This window comes from Tachyglossus aculeatus, chromosome 1 (assembly GCF_015852505.1).
Source record: "Tachyglossus aculeatus isolate mTacAcu1 chromosome 1, mTacAcu1.pri, whole genome shotgun sequence".
Taxonomy (NCBI): Eukaryota; Metazoa; Chordata; class Mammalia; order Monotremata; family Tachyglossidae; genus Tachyglossus; species Tachyglossus aculeatus.
This window is the reverse complement of record NC_052066.1, coordinates 60,991,094-61,012,479: the sequence shown is the minus strand read 5'-3', so window position 1 is coordinate 61,012,479 and position 21,386 is coordinate 60,991,094. Positions and strand designations below refer to the sequence as shown.

The following is a 21,386-nucleotide window of genomic DNA, read 5'->3' as shown; positions in this document are numbered from 1 at the left end:
ATAATAATAATCACTGTGGTATTTAAGCACTTACTGCGTACCAGGCACTGTACTAAGCGCTGGGGTAGACACATGCAAACTGGATTGGGCACAGTCCCTGTCCCAAGTGGGGCTCACAGTCTCAATCCCCATTTTACAGATGAGGTAACTGAGGCCAAGAGAAGTGAAGTGACTTTCCCAGGTTGCAAAGCAGACAAGTGGTGGAGCAGGGATTAGAACCCATGACCTAACAAGTGCTAGGGAGAGGCCAATATAACAATAAATAGACACAGTCCCTGCCCCAAATGAGCTTACAGTCCAGAGTAAGAGACAAACATTAGTATAATTATATAAATTATAGATCCATGGACTGCCCGAAAAACAAACAAATGGATTTTGGAGCAATTTAAATTCAAAGTGGTCTTTGGAAAGCCAAATAACTCGATTTAGATTAGCATATTTTGGTCACAAAACCAGGAAGACCAATTCTCTGGAGAAGACACTAATGCTAGGAAAAGTCCAGGGAAAATGTGGAAGAGGCAGACCGACAGCTAGATGGATAGAAATCATAACAATGACAAAGAAGAACCGTTAGAAAGCTTACGGATTATGGCCGAGGACAGGATGTTCTAGAGAGAGTATATCCATAGAGTCGCTGTGAATCAGAAACGACTCGATGACACGATAATAATAGTAATAACATAAATGCTGTGGGGCTGGGAGAGGGGATGGATAAAGGGAGTAAGTCAGGGTGACACAGAAGGGAGCGGGTAATGAAAGACTGGCTTTACTGAAGTTGCTTATGATTGGTTTATTTTAGCCCTGCGTTTTACCCTCTCTACTTGACCTCCCTAACTAACTTTTGGGATACCCTAAGGGCTGGGAAAAATGTCTGAATGTGCTAAGCATGTCTAAAAGTACTTGAGGTGTGTGATTCATTAATTGATTCCTTGAATGCCTGAGTCACATAATTATTCTCCCTTGAAAACCACCACAGGCAATCACTTTGTTGTATCATCCTTCATGCCGTCCTGTTTCTTAGCTTCTTGTTTGGGAAGTTTCCTTGTTCAGGAAAAAAGCATTTGGTGCAATGTTAGCTTATTCGATTTATTTCAAAGGGACAAAAGTAACACTATAGCCCTTTGCATTAAATTCCTTAATGATGTGTACGTATCTATAATTCTATTTATCTATTTTGATGCTACTGATGCCTGTCTACTTGTTTTGTTTTGTTGTCTGTCTCCCCCTTCTAGACTGTGAGCCTGGAAGTGGGAGAGCTCTCCTAACTTTTATTGGATAGGGATGGTCTCTATTTGTTGCCAAATTGTACTTTCCAAGTGCTTAGGACAGTGCTCTGCACACAGTAAGCGCTCAATAAATATGATTGAATGAATGAATGAATGAATGACCTTTGCTGACACTGGACAATTTTATTCAATCGAATTATGTCTTATTTCAAGGTCTAATGATTCAACCAGGTTGCATTCTGTTTTTGTTACACATTGATATGTATGGATGTCCTTACAAATGAAGACTTGCTGTTTCATCTCACCGACACAACCTAAAAAGCAGGGTACAACTTAGTTTAATTGATTTAGGTTAACAAATGATATGAAAGTCCGCTACCCAATTTCCTGTAATGTAATAGGCACCTAAATCCTTCCCTGCTTCTTCTAGGGCTGTAGTTCAAATTCTCTGTTTCCTTTGAGTCACCTCTTGGGTTGACGTAAACATTTCTGAAACAAGCAAAACCAGAGGAAAAAAAATCCTTCCTTTCCTTGGACCTCTCCCAAACCTATTTAGCTTTTCCTTGTCTTTCTTTTCCAGAAACATCCAGGGAAGAATAAAAGTTAGGAGAGCTCTCCCATTTCCAGGTAACTATAGATTTCAAGGTATTTCCCAGATAATCATTAGAAAAAGAGCTATTATGTAGAATCATTTCAGTGTTCTCACATCTTCTCTTTTTATTGTTATCCCTCATAGTTTACTTATTTTGTCACCCTTTCTGACATCTTTTGGCTCACTTTAGGGAGACGTGTTGCCTAGTGGAAAGCAGTAAGTGGCAGGGCCATGATTAGAACTCAGGTCCTCTGAGTCCCAGGCCCAGAGTCTTTTCACTGGGTCTCACTGCCCCCTAAAGTGAACCAAAAGATGTCAGAAAGGGTGACAAATTAGGTAGAGTGTGGGGGATAATAATAAAAAAGAAAGATGTGAGAAAACTGAAATGCTTCTAGATAATGGCTCTTTTTCTGTGTTGCCCTGATTTGATCCCTTTATTCATCCCCCCTCCCAGCTCCACAGCACTTATGTACATATCTATCATTTATTTATTTATATTAATGTCTGTCTTCTCCCCTAGCTGTAAGCTCGTCGATGGCAGGGAATCTGTCTGTTTATTGTTATACTGGACTCTCCCCGGTGCTTAGTTGGTCATGGGTTCTGATCCTGACTCCACCACTTGTCTGCTGTGCGACCTTGGGCAAGTCACTTAATTTCTCTGTTCCTCAGTTCCCTATCTGCAGAATGGGGACTCAAAACCCCTTCTCCCTCCTAGTTAGACTGTGAGCCCCATGTGTAACCTGATAACCTTGCATCTGATAAGTACAGCTCCCAGCACTGCTTAACAAATAGCCCAATCATTATTACAATTATTATTTTGCAGCTTTTGGATAAAGGATCTGAGTCTCTCCAGACTTACCTTCATCTCTCCATCTGTTCTTCCCAGAGAGGCATATTGAATCTTTGACTGTGGCTTGGGGCGCCAAAGTTAAATGTTTTAGCTTTCTGCCCTGAGTCCCCTTCTTGTTTATCTTTTTTTCATCTTCTCCTCTCACCCCACCCCCTATCCTCCATTTCCACCCATTTTTCCCCCCCATTTCTGGTCTCTTTTGTTTCCTCCCTTCTCCTCCTCCACGGACAAGGCACCGGTTAATCTTGGCTACTGTCACAATCAGCTTTCTATCTGTGGAGACTTTAGCCTTGTAAAAAAAAGAAAACACGGTGGGGGAAGCAGTTAGGGGGAAGGACACAGACTCTCTAGTAGCCTGTGGGAGAGAACACTTGACATGAGCAAGTCTCATCGTGAGAACACTTCCTTGCAGCTGCAGGCAGGGAGATTAAGTGCACAGGCAGTGGCTGAAGTTTGCTGATGACACACTAAAGTTGTTTTGCTTAGTGCAAACTAGGGAGGATTGTGAGAAATTCCAGATGACTTTTGAACATATCTAAAGACGGAATAGTACAAAGGCAGATAAAGTAAGAATTAGATAAGTGCAAGGTAATGGCAATTATAGTCCAAACATCTCACTTGGACTCTAAACCTGACAGGCCCTAGTTAGGAATGTGAAAATTTAACTACATCTTTTAAGTCTATAAAGATTAAGAAGGGGTCCATCCGATGAAGGAGCAAAAGCCTATAGAAGAGAAAAAGGAAAAGGACATTACTAGTCTTAAATATGAGCTAGAAATAAATGAAGAGACACTAAAGAATAAAAATTGTAGTACGCTATTTGTGTGAATTTGATGTATTACCTTCAACACTGAATTCCTTGAGGGTATTTACACCCTTAAATCTACATACATGCATGCGGCTACTATCAGAGAAGCAGCATGACCTACTGGAAAGAGCCCAAGCCTGGGAGTCAGAGGATGTGGATTCTAACCCCAGCCCTGCCACTTGTCTGCTGTGTGACCTTGGGTAAGTCAGTCCTGTCTCTCCCCACTTCAGTCCATACTTCACTCTGCTGCTTGGATTATCTTTCTATGTCTCCCTCATCCTCAAAAATCTCCAGTGGTTGGTTGCCTATCAACCTCCGTATCAGACAAAAACTCCTCACTGTTGGCTTCAAGGCTCTCCATCATTTTGCCCCCTCTTACCTCACCTCCCTTCTCTCCTTCTACAGCCCAGCCCAGATACTCTGCTCCTCTGGTGCTAACCTTTTCTCAATGTGCCTCGTTATCACCTGTTCCGCCTGGCCCCTGTCCTACCTCTGGCCTGGAAAGCCCTCCCTCCTCACATCCACCAATCACACATCCCCCTTCAAAGCCCTGCTGAAGGCTCACCTCCTCCAAGAGGCCTTCCCAAACTAAGCCCCCCTTTTCCTCAGCTCCCCCTCCCTTCCACATCATTCCAACTCTCTCCCTTTGTTCTACTCGCCCCTCCTCGACCCACAGCGCTTGTGAATATATGTACATGTCTGTAATTCTGTTTATTTATATTAATGCCTGTTAACTTGTTTTGATGTGTATATATCTATAATTCTGTTTATTTACAATGATGGCTGTTTACTTGTTTTGATGTCTGTCTCCCCACTTCTAGACTGTAAGCTCGGTGTGGGCAGGAGTTGTCTCTATTGCTGAATTGTACTTTTCAAGTGCTTAGTGCAGTACTCTGCACACAGTAAGTGCAATAAACATGACTGACTGACTGGATGAATTAATGAATGAATTTATCTTTTTTGTACCTCAATTGCCTTCTTTGTAAAATCAGGATTAAAACTGTGAGCCCTATGTGGGTCAATGGCTATGTAATAATAATAATAATAATGGCATTTATTACGTGCTTACTATGTGCAATGCACTGTTTTAAGTGCTGAGTAGGTTAAAAAGTGATCTGGTTGTCCCACGGGGGGCTCACAGTCTTAATTCCCATTTTACAGATGAGGTAATTGAGGCCTAGAGAAGTTAAGTGACTTGTCCAAAGTCACACAGCTGACAATCGGTGGAGCTGGGATTTGAACCCATGACCTCTGACTCCAAAGCGCGTGCTCTTTCCACTGAGCCATGCTGCCTCTCTCTCTCTCTTTCTCTCTCCCCTCTTCTCCCCCTCTCTCCTTCTCTTTATATATTTATATATATACATATAAATGTATATGTGTGTATACATATATGTATATACATATATATATATCCAACAGGATTGTTTTTTTCCATGAGAACTTGGCTAGAAAGCGCTTAACAAATGCCACAATTATTATCATTTTGTATCAAATGAGGCCAAGACAGACCTCTACCTAAAGAAGCAACATGGCCTAGTGGATAGAGACTGGGCCTGGGAATCAGAAGGACCTTGGTTTTAATCCCGGCTCCACCACTTGTCTGCTGTGTGACCTTGGGGAAATCACTTTACTGCTCTGTGCTTCAATAACTTCATCTGTAAAATGGGGATTAAGATTGTGAGTGCCATGTGGACATGGACTGTGTCTGACCTGATTATCTGGTATTTTACCCAGTGCTTAGTACAGTGTCTGGCACATAGTAAGTGTTTAATAAATGCCATAACTCCCCCCCCCCCAAAAAAAAAAAAAACCTGGACCCAACACTCTAATAAGTGTCATTGAAGGGCCTTTGGATATATTTGCCATTATTCTGAGCAATACCCTGCTAGTTACAGAGTGTAAGTGTGGGACATGGGCTAGAGAATATTCAGCTTGACCCTTTCTCCTAGATGGGCAAGTCTACTGCTTTGTATAATTATAATCTTTACAGACACCAGTTGAGTTATTTGTCAGTCAATTGTATCTATTGAGCGCTTACTGTGTGCAGAGCTCTGTACTAAGCTCTTGGGGAGTACAATTCAGCAATAAATGGAGACAATCCCTGCCCATAAAGGACTCACAGTCTAGAAGGGGGGAGACAGACATCAAAACAAGTAAACAGGCATCAGTAGCATCATTATAAATGAACAGAATTATAGATAAACAGACATCTTTAATAAAAATGAATAGAATTGTAACTATAAATTTGTGCATATATACACAAATGCTGTGGGGCAGAGAGGGGTAGGATTAGGTCAAAGGCAGAGCATTGCTCTGTTTGGTACAGAACAATATAACAATATAACAGACACATTCCCTGTCCACAACAAAGGAAGAAATTCCCTCAATTCCCATCATTAATCATGAATTAATTTATCCCTGCCTCATCTAATTCTCCTCTGTACCATCACCCAGCTCTACTCCTTGTGGTTGCTCTGAGCCCAGAGTCTCTACCCATCACTCCTGGACTAGGTACTCTGTTTCCTTTTACTTCCCCAGCCTTACTCCTTGTCTCTAACCTGCTCGCAATCAGTTCCTCTTATCACAAATACCCTAGGCTGCACGGCCAGTGAGAGAGCCGGTGATAGTGGATAGCAATAATGGATGATGGAATCTCACCATCATCAATGTTTCTTAGTGGACCCGCCAAAATTCCAGCACTTAGTACGGTGCCCAGCACACAGTAAGTCCTTAACAAAGACTATAATTATTATTATTAATTCTCTCATGTCTTCACATTGGCTGCACCCCTTAAGGGTTCCCAGGGATTCATGAAGCTCTAGTTGAAGATCTTTATATTAATGAGTTTATTCTTAGCAGCTGAAGTTAGGAAAGCCATACTTTCAATTATATCAATTATATAATAATAATAGCGGTATTTGTTAAGCACTTACCATGCACTGTACTAAACATCAGGGTAGATACAAGCGAATTGGATCACTTACCCATCTGTTGGAAGTAATTTTGTGTTTTCATTTTTCTCAATTCTCTCGGCCCCCACCACCCCCCTTTCTGAGACTCTCTCCTTCATCTAGGTCCCTTATGTCCCAGGCCTGTATATATGTATATACTTGTATGTATTTAATACTCTATTTATTTATTTTACTTGTACATATCGTATTTATTTTATTTTGTTAATATGTTTTGTTTTGTTCTCTGTCTCCCCCTTCTATACTGTGAGCCCACTGTTGGGTAGGGACCGTCTCTATATGTTGCCAACTTGTACTTCCCAAGCACTTAGTACAGTGCTCTGCACACAGTAAGCACTCAATAAATACAATTGATTGATTGATTGATTGATTACGTTGGGTTTCCTAAGGGAAGTGCCCCAGAAAGAATAAGGAATTGAGAGAGAAGGTAAGGAAAGCAGAGCATAGGAGACTCAGAAGAAGGGTGTCTGAGTAATTGTGGGGTACATTGGCAAGCTCCACCGTTGCAAAGCTTGTTTCCTCCATGAGCATGGGTACAGGACTGGAGAAGAGGAAAGGAAAAAAAATACATAATGTAAGTGTTAACTTGAAGAGATAACATGCAGAGTAGACATAATTTAAACAGCTATGCAAGTAGTAAAACTGAGGTTCCCAGAATAAAAGAAGTCCCATCACTTCTGCTACATAACCAAAATAGCCCATTTCAGGTTCAACAAGTATTTAAATTTTATGTGATGGAGATTTTTTTTTCCCTTCATATTGATCCTAGTTTTCCTAGGTGTGGTTTTCATCATAGTCCACACAGGTGATTCATTTGTAGATGTTAGAACTGAAGGTATTTTGGGGCCAACACTCTCTGAAACTATAAGACATTTATGAGCAGGGTAGCATTTTTCAAATAGGAAAAATTACACCTGAGATCAGATTTCCAGAGCACTGGAAAAATGTCTAAAGATTTGAAGTTACATAGTCACTTTGGTAAATCTAGATTGGCACCTATTCTTTCCTGACTGTACAGCTGAACAAACCCTGCTGTGGGTCCAGGGGAAAGACTGCTGCTCTGGAGACCTGGATTTTAGTCACTGTTCTGCCTGCTGGGGCTATGATAGTAATGAAAGTTTCTAAGCAGAAAGCTACTGGAGCATTCTGTGAGGTGGATGGGTACAGCAAAAATCCTAAAGAGGATGGAGAGGGCTGCAGCACCTACTAAGGCAGCCATTTGCTGGTTTATCAATCCATCAGTGGGATTTATTGAGCCCTTATTGTGTGCAGAGTACAGTAATAAGCACTTGGGAGAATATAACACAACAAAGCTGGTAGACAGGATTGCTGCCTTTGAGCAGTTTACAGTCTAGGGAGGGAGACAGAAATTAATACAAATAAAGTTTACGGATATGTATCTAAGTGCTGAGTAGATGAGATGGGGTGAATATCAAGTGCTTAAAGGGTATAGATCCAAGAGCAACTACCTCTCCTGTATTGTACTCTCCCAGGCGTTTAGTACTGTGCTTCGTAAACAGTAGACCACAGCTCCTTGAGGGCCGGGACTGTGCCTTTTTGATCTCTGTAATAATTATAATAATAATAGTATTTGTAAAGCCCTTACTGCGTGCTGGGTACTGTACTAAGCACTGGGGTGGATACAAGCAAATCGGGTTAGGCACAGTCCCTGTCCTCTGTGGGGCTCACAGTCTCAATCCCCATTTTACAGATGAGGTAATGAGAAGTGAAGTGACTTATCCAAGGCCACATAGCAGACAAGTGGTGGGGCCAGGATTAGAACACATCACTTCCGGACTCCCAGGCCTGTGCTTTATCCACTATGCCATGCTGCTTCTCCGAGGCACTTAGGTCAGCTCTCTGGACACAGCTGGCACTCAGTAAATAAAACTGACTAATGAGAGCCAATCTTGACTCTGTGCTGAGGACGCTTTGGCCATAGGTGGGACCTGCATGGCAAACACCGCTGAGGGCACTTTACAACTTGCTGCATCCCTGCCCATCTATTCATTTACTGTACTCTGTGCCCCATTAGGAACACGACTGGTAGGGACAAGAGAGGGCAAATGGTGCCGCATAAAGCGCTCTCACCATAATCAATTCTGCACACAGGTTGTCGGTCCGCAAGCCTCAGGACTGAGGTTCATCCATTAATCCCTTCTGAGATCACAACTCGTGGAGTTCTTTCCCCCAGTAAACTCTAGTCTTCTCACTTTTTGTCTCATAACTGCCACTTTGACCCTTCCTCCCCATCTAAGCACTTCAGTTTCCATAACTGCCACAGCAGTTTTACTCATATCTTATACTCTTTAGTACTCTCCCTCAGCTGTGTGACTCTGGACAAGTCACTTAACTTCTCTGTGCCTCAGTTACCTCATCTGGAAAATGGGGATTAAGACTGTGAGCCCCCCGTGGGACAACCTGATCACCTTGTAACCTCCTCAGTGCTTAGAACAGTGCTTTGCACATAGTAAGCGCTTAATAAATGCTATTATTATTATTATTATTTAAGTGTCTGTTTATCCCACTAGACTATAAGGTCTTTGAGTGCAGGGATTGCGTTCTAACTCTATATTGTACTCTCCCAAGCCATTGTATAATACTTGGTAGATGATTGGCCCTTAATAAATGTTGCTCGTGATCAATCAGTCAATCAATCAACTGTATTTATTGATGGCTTATTGTATGCAGAGCATTGTACTAAGCATTTGGGAGCATAATTATAACAGAATTGGTAGATATGTTCCCTGCCCCTAGTGAGCAGTGACTACTCCAACCATTATCACATTTTGTACCGTTGGTCCCACAAAATTGGCCTTTTCAGGTGCACACATACATACACATACGCACACACACACACACACACAACCTTAGGTGAACTTTACCTTCAGTGATGACTTCTCTGAGCCCATTGGGCAACTGAATCTGACTGAAGAAAGATCTTACTTGAATAGAATTTGTTAAGGTGATGATCAATTAATTGCTTTTTTTTAATCAATCAATCAATCAATCAATCGTATTTATTGAGTGCTTACTATGTGCAGAGCACTGTACTAAGCGCTTGGAAAGTACAAATTGGCATCACATAGAGACAGTCCCTACCCAACAGTGGGCTCACAGTCTAAAAGGGGGAGACAGAGAACAGAACCAAACATACCAACAAAATAAAATAAGTAGGATAGAAATGTACAAGTAAAATAAATAAATAAATAGATAAATAGAGTAATAAATATGTACAACCATATATACATATATACAGGTGCTGTGGGGAAGGGAAGGAGGTAAGACGGGAGGATGGAGAGGGGGGCGAGGGGGAAAAAAACAACCTGACGTAAATAGTTTCAGAACACAGTGCCACCTATTCATAGTGAACTATAACCTATTCATAATGTATGATAAAACTTCCACGGGTAGTCAGAAGAATTAGAAATCCATCCAACTCAGGCTCCTCTTCAGCAATGGGAGGCAACAGTGGGATTTTAAACCATTTAAACCTAAGGTAAAATGCACAGAATTTTCAAAATAATATAGTCCTTAAGTGAGGGCCCTTTAAGGAGGAAATAAAAACATGGCTTTTACTTGGGAAAAAATTGATCAAAAAGAGGAAAGAGAAGATTCATTTTAAGGAGCTTGACAAATAATCAGCACTGACACCCTACTTGCTATCCTCTTTGTAATCTGAAAAACACAGTGACCTGAAAACCACCGACATAACAACCAGATCTCTCAGACAGTCAGTTCCCTTGAGTTTCCGAAGAACTTCTTATCACAAAAAAACTAGAGGGGGCAATAGCAGCCCCCATTCTGGGCGGTGTGGGCACTAATGAGAGCAGCGGGCAACTGCATGCTGAGCAGGCAAGTACGTCTGCTCCCCGTCCCTGCCGCCCAGTGCCAGGCAGCGGAGAAGGGGGCCAGGGGAGGGTGAGGCTGAGGTCGAGGTGATGACAGTGCAGCTGGCAGAGTGAGTTTTGATTCATCAGGTGCCTACTCCTACTGTGTACAGAGGACTCAATTAGGCACTTTATGCCTAGGAATAATAGACGAGTAATGCGGTATAATCCCAACACTTGAAGAGCCCTGAGCTATTACCATCACAGGAAATGACTATTGATCAGCCAGTCATATTTACTGTGTGCTTATTGTGTGCGGAGCTCTGTACTAAGCACTTTGGAGCATACAGTATAAAAGAGTTGGGCACTAACAGAGTTGGACTTGGTTTTATAGCATTAGTTTATCTCCAAAAAGGGACCCTCTTGTTGCTCTCTGATGTTGGAATTCCACCCTGATAATGGTGGTGCGTGAGTTGATTATCAGATCTGGGGGTGGGCCACCTGAAGGCTCAGCCTTTCCAGTGTGCCACTAAAAAAAACACATGCAGAGTCATTCCATGGAACTTTTCCTCAGATGCTCATTTTTTCCCCATTTACTTTGGTCAAAGCCTCAATGGTTTCATTAAGCTATACTGACTACCTCGTGATGAGCCAATGAGATCTATTAGAGAAACATTGACAACTTGGTTCTCTGGAAGTGTGTAGTATTGTCAGCTCATTGCATCACTTCCCATTGGCTTTTCCTGCTGGGGAGCCTAATAATAATAATAACTGTGGTATTTGTTTAGTGCATACTATGTGCCAGGCACCGTATTAAGCTCTGGGGTGCATCCAAGCAAATTGGGTGGGACTCAGTCCCTGTCCCTCTTGGGGTTACAGTCTCAATCTCCATTTTACCGATGTGGTTAACTGAGACACAGAGAAGTGAAGTGACTTCCAAAGGCCACACAGCAGAAAAGTGGCAGAGTCAGGATTAGAACACATGACCTTCTAACTCCCAAGCCCATGCTCTATCCTCTATGCCACTTTGTTATCTATTTTTATATCAAACATACATTTTTCCCAGGAATACCACTACCTCCTACTCTGCGTAGAAACTGGGAAAGGAAGGCTGACCTCTCCAGATTCCCTGGGGGATGGGAGGAGGGGCCCGGACTCACCTGGATGGGCCCAAATCTCTTGCCCAGCAAGGCCTGAAGTTTTTTGAAGTCCCAAGTCCTCAAGCATTCCCAGAAGGGATCATCTAATTGATGAGCTGACTAGACCACACACTGTTTCTGAGAACAGACGTAAGTAATCTCCATTTCCTAAAAAATGTCCTGTCTCAGGTAGGTGCCTATTTTTAGAAAAGGGCATTTCTTAGGTTTTGCCTGAGGTGATGATACTTACGAGGCCCCAAGGAGAGAAGTACTAGATGCCATTTTTAGTCCTGTCAAAAGCTCTACTCTTAAACAATGCAGGTAATGTGTTCCATCGCAAATCTAATCTCAAAAGCTACAGGTAGGAGAAACACTCATCCCTTCCCCACTCCCCTCAGTTGTTTCCCTAAGGGGAAAAAGGGGCTAGTTTAGGGTTTTCCATCTCTAACTGAGCAGTCTAGTGCGCAGTATAAAAAATATATTATTGCCTGGTTGTAGTGCCACCATGTCTCTTGAAGGGCAGGGGTACAGAGAAAGAAGGGAAAACTTTCCTTACTTTGGTGAAGAAGGAAATATTCAGAAAAACAGATCTGAGGTGGAAGGAACCTGCAGAGGTCATTTGATTCTGTTCTTTTTAAAAAAGGATTTCCAAGAAAGGGAATTCTACAGTCTCTCCTGGTGCACAGTTACTCTTACAGTTAAGCTCTTCTTCCTTATGTCTAGGAACTTTTCTCTTGCTGCAATTTAAGCCCTTCTTCTAACCACTCCTGTTTTTATTCCACTTGTGAAGTAAGGTTGGCGGAAGTCTTCACATCAAGCCAATATCTGTTTCCCTACTTCTCCGGAGATGATGTAGAGTCAGGGAGAATGCCTGCAGCTGTTTCAGTAGTCTGGAGGGGGATTCAGGAATGGAGGAACCCTCCCTGGTAATACTGGATGTTCTTTAAAATGCTACGAAGGCAGCTTGGCTTAGCGGAAAGAGCACGGGCTTGAGAGTCAGGGGATGTGGGTTCTAATTCCAGCTCTGCTACTTGTTTGCTGTGTGACCTTGGGCAAGCCACCTAATGTCTCTGGGCCTCAATTACCTTATCTTTAAAATGGGGATTAAGATTGTGAGTGCCGTTTGGGGCAACCTGATGACCTTGTACCTACCTCAGCGCTTAGAACAGTGTTTGGCACATGGTAAGTGTTTAACAAATACCATAATTATTATTATTATTAATAATCCTGACCCACATTTTTTATTTTCCTTCAGCCTGAAAGGTGAAACACTTCTGTAGAAGAAATGAAGTGGGCTAAAGACTACTCTCACTGTAGCTGCATCCATGCCACATTGATGGATTTTACGTCTATCAATTCTACCGGACTCTCCCAAACGTTTAGTGTTCTGCATTCAGTCGGTGCTCAGGAAGTGCTTTTGATTGACTGAAATGGAATTTGAAAGAGGAAAATTTTCAGGAGATGTGAAGCATCCTCTCTTGAACCCATGATGACTTATAATAATTTCTTCTTTTACTCATTATTACTGTATTATTAGAAAAGGAGACTAAAGCATGCTGTTGTTGTTGTCTTATGCTGTCAAATTGTGTCTGATGCATAGTGATGCCATAGGCACCTCTCTCCCAGAACGCCCCACTTCCATCTGCAATCATTCTGAGTTTTCTTGGAAAAAATACGGAAGTGGTTTATCATTGCCGTCTTCCGCGCAGTAAACTCAAGTCTCCAGCCCATTGATGGATTTTACGTCTATCAATTCTACCAGACTCTCCCAAACGTTTAGTGTTCTATATTCAGTCAGTGCTCAGGAAGTGCTTTTGATTGATTGAAATGGAATTTGAAGGAAGAAAATTTCCAGGACATGTGAAGCATCCTCTTTTGAACCCATGATGACCTATAATAATTCCTTCTCTTACTCATTATTACTGTATTATTAGAAAAGGAGACTAAAACATGTTGTTGTTGTTGTTGTCTTATGCTGTCAGATTGTGTCTGACGCATAGTGATGCCATAGACACATCTCTCCCAGAACGCCCCATTTCCATCTGCAATCATTCTGAGTTTTCTTGGTAAAAATACGGAAGTGGTTTATCATCGCCGTCTTCCGCGCAGTAAACTCAAGTCTCCAGCCTCCACTCTCTCCTATGCTGCTGCTGCCAAGCTTGGGTGAGTTTTGACTTGTAGCAGATTGCCTTCCACTCCTAGCCACTGCCCAAGCTAGGAATGGAATGGGTAGGCCTCTGCTTGATTCTCCCTCCTGTAGCCGAGACTGGTAGAGGACTGGAAACTCTCCAGGGGCGACCCTGAGAGGGAAACTAAAGCATAGACAAAGAAAATGGTCATGGGTTTGAATCCCAGCTCTGTCACATGTCTGCAGTGTGACCTTGGGCAAGGCACTTAACTTCTCTGAGCCTCAGTTCCCTCATCTGTAAAATGGGTATGAAGACTGTGAACCCCATGTGGGACAACCTGATCACTTTGTATCCCCCCCAGTGCTTAGAACAGTGCTTGGCAAATAGTAAGCACTTAACAAATGCCATTATTATTATTATTATTATTAAAATATATTGGGTTGAGGTCAAAATGGTAGAAAAATGATTTGGCAGAGACAAGATTCAGCTGGGTTCTGGGATAGGGCCCTGTGTCTAGGTGACAATTTTGAATTGTTCTTTAGGGGGGTACAATATTACAGAGTTGGTAGACTGCCCTGCCCACCAGGAGCTTACAGTCTCTGTTATTATTACAGTTGTCTTTGGTAGTTCCATTGTTGGCCTAGTGAAAAGAGCACTGCTCTGGGAAGCAGGAAGTCTGGGTTCTCATCCTGGTTCTGCCTGCTGCAGTTAGAGCATCAGTGATAAGGTTCAGCATCAAGACCTTAGTGGATGGAGGGCAGGTCTGGGAGTCAAAGGACCTGAGTTCTACTTCTGCTCTGACATTTTTTTACTGTGTAATCTTGGGCAAGTCACTTAACTTCTCTGTGCCTCAGTTATCCCATCTGTAAAATGGGGATTAAAGCTGTGAGCCCATGTGGGACAGGGACTGTGTCTAACCTGAATGATTAGCTTGTATCTTATCCCATCACTTAGTATTCGTTCATTCATTCAATCAATCAATTGTATTTATTGAGCACTTACTGTGTGCACAGCACTGTACTAAGTACTTGGGAAGTACAAATTGGCAACATATAGAGACGGTCCCTACCCAACAACAGGCTCACAGTCTTGAAAGGGGACAGGCAACAAAACAAAACAAGTAGACAGGTGTCAATACCATCAGAATAAATGGAATTACAGTTATATACACATCAGTGCCCAGCACATAGTAAACACTTAAATACCATTTAAAAAAAAATCAATAGTATTTATTGAGTGCTTACCTTGTGCAGGACACTATAATAAACAGTTGTGGGACTACCCCCGACAATGTAAGAGACACATTCCTTGCCCACAACATTCATTCATTCATTCGATCATATTTATTGAGCGCTTACTGTGTGCAGAGCACTGTACTAAGCACCACTTAGTACATTCCTCAAGGTGGCCAGGTCCAGCAGGAATCCTGATAAATATCTGGCTAATATGGGCAGAAAAGAGGGTAGGAACGAAGGCAATCAGCTGCTGGGTCAGTTCACTGAGGGGGTTTCCTTCCCAAATGGGTCCAACATGTAAAAAAACCCTTTGTTTCTTTCTTTGCAGTGCTGCACCCTGCAAGAACACCTGCTCATTGCACACTGCCCCAACACTACTTCTTTGTCCCCTCCTCATCAATCGATGATAATTACTGAGTGCTTACTGTAAGCACAGCACTGTATTAAGAGCTTGGTAGAGTGCAGCCCTCTCATGGTCACATCTGGAGAGTTCCCATTACTCTACCATCATCATCATCATCATCAATCGTATTTATTGAGTGCTTACTATGTGCAGAGCACTGTACTAAGCGCTTGGGAAGTACAAATTGGCAACATATAGAGACAGTCCCTACCCAACAGTGGGCTCACAGTCTAAAGGGGGGAGACAGAGAACAAAAGCAAACATACTAACAAAATAAAATAAATAGAATAGATATGTACAAATAAAATAAATAGAGTAAAAAATATGTACAAACATATATACATATATACAGGTGCTGTGGGGAAGGGAAGGAGGTAAGATGGGGGGGATGGAGAGGGGGACGAGGGGGAGAGGAAGGAAGGGGCTCAGTCTGGGAAGGCCTCCTGAAGGAGGTGAGCTCTCAGCAGGGCCTTGAAGGGAGGAAGAGAGCTAGCTTGGCGGATGGGCAGAGGGAGGGCATTCCAGGCCCGGGGGATGACGTGGGCTGGGGGTCGATGGCGGGACAGGTGAGAGCGAGGTATGGTGAGGAGGTCAGTGGTGGAGGAGCGGAGAGTGCGGGCTGGGCTGTACAAGGAGAGAAGGGAGGTGAGGTAGGAGGGGGCGAGGGGATGGACAGCCTTGAAGCCCAGGGTGAGGAGTTTCTGCCTGATGCTACCAGTCTTGGCTATGGGAGGGTGAGTCAAGCAGAGGCCCACCCATTCCATTCCTGCCTTGGGCAGTGGCTAGCGAGTGGAAGGCAATTTGCTACAAGTCAAAACTTCCCTGTGCTGGGCGGCAGCGGCATGGGAGAGAGTCGAGGGCAGAGACTCTAGTTTACTACGGGGAAGGAGGCAATGGTCAACTGCTTCTGTATTTTGACCAAGAAACCTCTATGGATCCACTACCAGAACAATTGCCAATAGAGGTGAGGCGTTATGGGAGAGCTGTGTCCATGGCTTCGCTATGGGTCGGAAACGACTCGATGGCATGACAAGACCAGAATGTAATACAAAAAGGTTGGTAGACATGTTTCCTGACCACAAGGAGTCTCAACAACAAACCCAGCTGTGCCCTTATCTGGTTTCATTGCACAGTGCTCTGGACAAAATAATGTAATAATCATTACGGTGTTTGTTAAGCACTTACTATGTGCCAAGAACTGCTCAGAGCACTGGTGTAGATACAAGGTAATCAGGTCGGATACCATCCGTGTCCCACATGGGGCTCACAGTCTTAATCCCTATTCTACTGATGAGGCACAGAGAAGTCAAGTGACTCGTCCAAGGTCACATAGCAGACAAGTGAAGCAGCGTGGCTCAGTGGAAAGAGCCCGGGCTTTGGAGTCAGAGGTCATGGGTTCAAATCCCGGCTCTGCCACTTGTCAGCTGTGTGACTTTGGGCAAGTCACTTCACTTCTCTGGGCCTCAGTTACCTCATCTGTAAAATGGGGATTAATTAAGACTGTGAGCCCCCTGTGGGACAACCTGATCACCTTGTAACCTCCCCAGTGCTTAGAACAGTGCTTTGCACATAGTAAGCGCTTAATAAATGTCATCATTATTATTATTATTATTATTATTATTATTATTAAGTGGTGGAGCCAGGATTAGAACCCACCTCCTCTGACTCCTAAGCCCATGCTCTTGCCACTAGGCCATGCTGCTTCTCATAGTAAGCATTCAGAAAATACAATTGATTGATTTGTTGAGCAAGACTCTTCTCCACTTGCTTCATGAGCAACATACACATACACACACACAAGCACACATGCACACACACACACACACACACACACACACACACACACACACACACACACACACCCATCAGAAAGGCCTCAAAATGAAATGAGTAGACTGAAAATTGGCATGAGCATCAACAAGTAATTCACCTAGGGAAGAATAATCTAAATTATAACCACATTATGAAGGAGTTCAGAGCTTTCAGTTACCACTGGAAAGAAATCTCAACATCATTACTAACTTTTTCAATAAGAGCTTCCATCAATCAATGCATGATTATAGCAAAAAGTGTTCATCAAAGAGCTACCAAGGTGACCTGGAGGATGACAAAGCTTTCATAGAAGTTAAACTGAAGTCTTCAGTCTGTTGTCCAAGAGCAAGGGAGGACATGTTGGAAATTTACAAGACATGAGCAGAGCTAATAACATTCACCAAAGCTCAACAGAAAGAACAAGCATCCACCTAAACTTGAAGGCAGCAAATCCAGACAAAATGAAAAACTCCGACTCACGGTAGTGGTAAGTATACAGAATTCAATACCGTAGTCTGAAAGTATCAGGAAGTATTTATAGAGTTTAGATATATTTATGGACACCTGTTCACCTGTCTACTTGTTTTGTTTTGTTGTCTGTCTCCCCCTTCTAGATTGTGAGCCCGTTGTTGGGTAGGAACTGTCTCTATATGTTGCCGATTTGTACTTCCCAAGCACTTAGTGCAGTGCTCTGCACACAGTACGCACTCAGTAAATATGATTGAATGAATGTATGAATGACAAGTAGTCCCTGATGGTTTACAAGAGGACAAGTTAAGGCCGAGAGATCTATCAACACAGGGTTCTGAAAAAAATTATGTTGCCACTTTTGGAGGGAGCATGCAGTACTGGTTGGACCATGGGTTTAAGCTAATAATGAGATTTGGATTTGTTCTTAGGGATTTGCTCTGAACATGCACAATGAAACACCTGTTATTACTATTCCTTCAGAGTACTCCACAGGGATATTAGACTAGAACTCCAGCAGAAAAGATTTCAAATTGAAAATGTAAATAAGGTATATGATATATCTGGTCTTTCCAAAGAGGTCTTCACAAAGCAAGAAATTCCAGAAGATGGAGCAGAATTACAAAATTGGAATAATTACTGTTTAGCCATGTGCTTCCATAGGTAGGGACTGTCTCTATATGTTGCCAACTTGTACTTCCCAAGCGCTTAGTACAGTGCTCTGCACACAGCAAGTGCTCAATAAATATGATTGAATGAATAGGTAGAGCATGGCCTGGGAGTCAGAAGGTAATGGGTTTTAGTCCCTGCTCCACCACTTGGCTGCTGTATGACCTCGGGCAAGTCACTTCACTTCTCTGGTCCTCAGTTACCCCATCTGTAAAATGGCGATTGAGACTGTGAGCCCCAAATGGGCCAGTGACTCTGTCCAATTCGATTTGCTTGTGTCCTCCCCAGCACTTAACAAATACTGTTATTATTATTATTGCTATTACCTATACTTCACCTACTGATTTAACACACTTCATTCATTCAATCATATTTATTGAGTGCTTGCTGTGTGCAAAGCACTGTACTAAGCACTTGAGTACTGAACTTCGAATGCTAAATACAATTCTACCACATTCTAGTGAGGAGGAAGGGATTTCTGTTTTGCATAAAAGATAAGCAGCATGGCCTAGAGGAAAGAGCCCAGGACTAACCCTAAAATGGCAAATGTTAAGATGCGATCGTCATCATTATTATCATCATCAGTGATATTTATTAAGAGCTTATGGTGTGCAGCCCCACTCAGGGAGGCACCTGGAGAGTTTCCAGTACCTTACCAGTCACAACTACAGGAGGGAGAGTCAAGCAGAGGCCTACCCATTCCATTCCTAACTTGGGCAGTGGCTAGTGAGCGGAAGGCAATCGGCTACAAGTCAACTCAAATGTGCTGGACAGCAGTGGCGTGGGAGAGAGTTGAGGGAAGAGACTTGTTTAACTGTGCGGAAGGAGGCAATGGTAAACCAATTCTGTATTTTGACCAAGAAAACTCTATGAATTCACTAGCAGAATGATTGCAGATGGAAGTGGGGCGTTCTGGGAGAGATGTGTTTATGGCGTCGCTATTTTTGGGTCCCAACTCCAACAGCCTAAGACAACAAGAACAGTGGTGTGCAGAGCACTGTACTAACACTTGGGAGAGTACAACACAACAGAGTTGGAAGACTCAATCCATGCCCACAACAAACTTAAAATCTAGAGAGGGAGACAATCATTACTATACATAAATAGTTTATAATATAAAACATAGATATACTGTGAGCCCACTGCTGGGTAGGGACTGTCTCCATATGTTGCCAACTTGTACTTCCCAAGCGCTTAGTACAGTGCTCTGCACACAGTAAGCACTCAATAAATACGATTGATGATGATGATGATAAACGCATAAGTGCTGAAGGGTTGGTGATGAGCCGAATATCAAACGCTCAAGGGTCACAGATCAAAATAACCAGGTTCTGGATTATAATCAGTCCCTCAGAATCAGTGTAATGCTCATCATTCATTCATTCAATCAATCATATTTATTGAATTCTTACTGTGTGCAGAGCACTGTACTAAGAGCTTGGAAAGTACAATTCAGCAGCAATCAATCAATCAATCAATTGTATTTATTGAGCGCTTACTGTGTGCAGAGCACTGTCCTAAGTGCTTGGGAAGTACAAGTTGGCAACACATACAGACAGTCCCTACCCAACAGTGGGCTCACAGTCTAAAAGGGGGAGACAGAGAACAAAACCAAACATACTAACAAAATAAAATAAATAGAATAGATATGTACAAGTAAAATTAATAAATAAATACAGTAATAAATATGTACAAACATATATACATATATACAGGTGCTGTGGGGAAGGGAAGGAGGTAAGATGGGGGGGGGGGGGGATGGAGATCCCTGCAATCCCTGCCTAACAACAGGCTCACAGACTAGAAGGGGGGAGAAAGACATCAAACCAAGTAAAGAGTCATCAATAGCATCAATATAAATAGAATTATAGATATATACACATCATTAATAAAATAATAAATATGTACATATATATATATGTATATATATATGTATATATATATGTATAAAAGTGCTGTGGGGTGGGGAGGGGAGTAAAACAGAGGGAGCAAGTCAGGGCGATTGGGAGGGGGAGCAGAGGAAAGGATGGGGGCTTAGTCTGGGAAAGCCACCTGGAGGAAGTAAGCTTTCAGTAGGGCTTTGAAGGGGGGAAGTGTGCTAGTTTGGCGGATTTTAGGAGGGAGGGCATCATGATGCAGGTGGGATGGGAATTTTATGTGCGTAGAATGGGGAACTTATACTTTACTGTTTCCCTGATCCATAATTTATTTTAATGTCTATCTCACCCCATAGATTGTAAGCTCTTTGTGGGCAGGAATTGTGGATACCACCAACCAGTTTGATCTAGTGGATAGAGCCTGAGCCTGGAAGTCAAATGATCTGGGTTCTAATCCCTGCTCCGCCACTTGCCTGCTGTGTGACCCTGGGGAAGTCACCTAACTTCTCTGTGCCTCAGCTTCCTACCCCCTACTTCGACTGTGAGCCCCATGTGGAACAAGTACTGTTTTGCCTCGATTATCTTGTATCATTTACCCCAGCGCTTCCGACAGTGCTTGTCACAGAATAAGGACTTAATTAATTAATTAATTAATTATGGCATTTATTAAGCGCTTACTGTGTGCAAAGCACTGTTCTAATCAATCAATCGTATTTATTGAGCGCTTACTATGTGCAGAGCACTGTACTGTTCTAAGCGCTGGGGAAGTTACAAGGTGATAATAATAATAATAATGATGGTATTTGTTAAGCGCTTACTATGTGCACAGCACTGTTCTAAGCGCTGGGGAGGTTACAAGGTGATCAGGTTGTCCCACAGGGGGGCTCACAGTCTTAATCCCCGTTTTACAGATGAGGTAACTGGGGCACAGAGAAGTGAAGTGACTTGCCCAAAGTCACACAGCTGACAATCGGCGGAGCTGGGATACCGCAGGTATTATTATGGCTATTGTAGTGTATTTTTCCCAAGAGTTTAGTGCAGTGCTCTGCATGCAGTAAGCACCCAGTAAATGCCATTAGTTAAAATAATAATAATAATAATAATAATAATAATAATAATAATAATAATAATATTTCTTAAGCACTTCCTATGTGTCAGGCACTGTACTAAGCACCTGGGTGGATACAGGGAAATCAAGTTGGACACAGTCCCTGCCCTCAGAGCCTCTAACCCCATAATAGTAATTATAATAATAACAATAATGGTATTTGTTAAGCGCTTACTTTGTGTCAGACACTGTACTAAGCACTGGGGTGGATATATGCAAATCCGGTTGGTCACGGTCCCTGTCCCACATGGGGCTCACAGTCTCAATCCCC

At 42.7% G+C, this 21,386-nt stretch overlaps 1 non-coding gene across 1 annotated transcript; it reads right to left on the bottom strand.

Moving 5' to 3' along the window:
- Positions 1–13,587: 13,587 nt before the first annotated feature.
- LOC119936761 lies at positions 13,588–13,724 on the bottom strand. Its single transcript, XR_005453840.1, has one exon. It is a non-coding gene; the product is annotated as a small nucleolar RNA SNORA7 (small nucleolar RNA).
- Between the last annotated feature and the right edge of the window lie 7,662 nt (positions 13,725–21,386).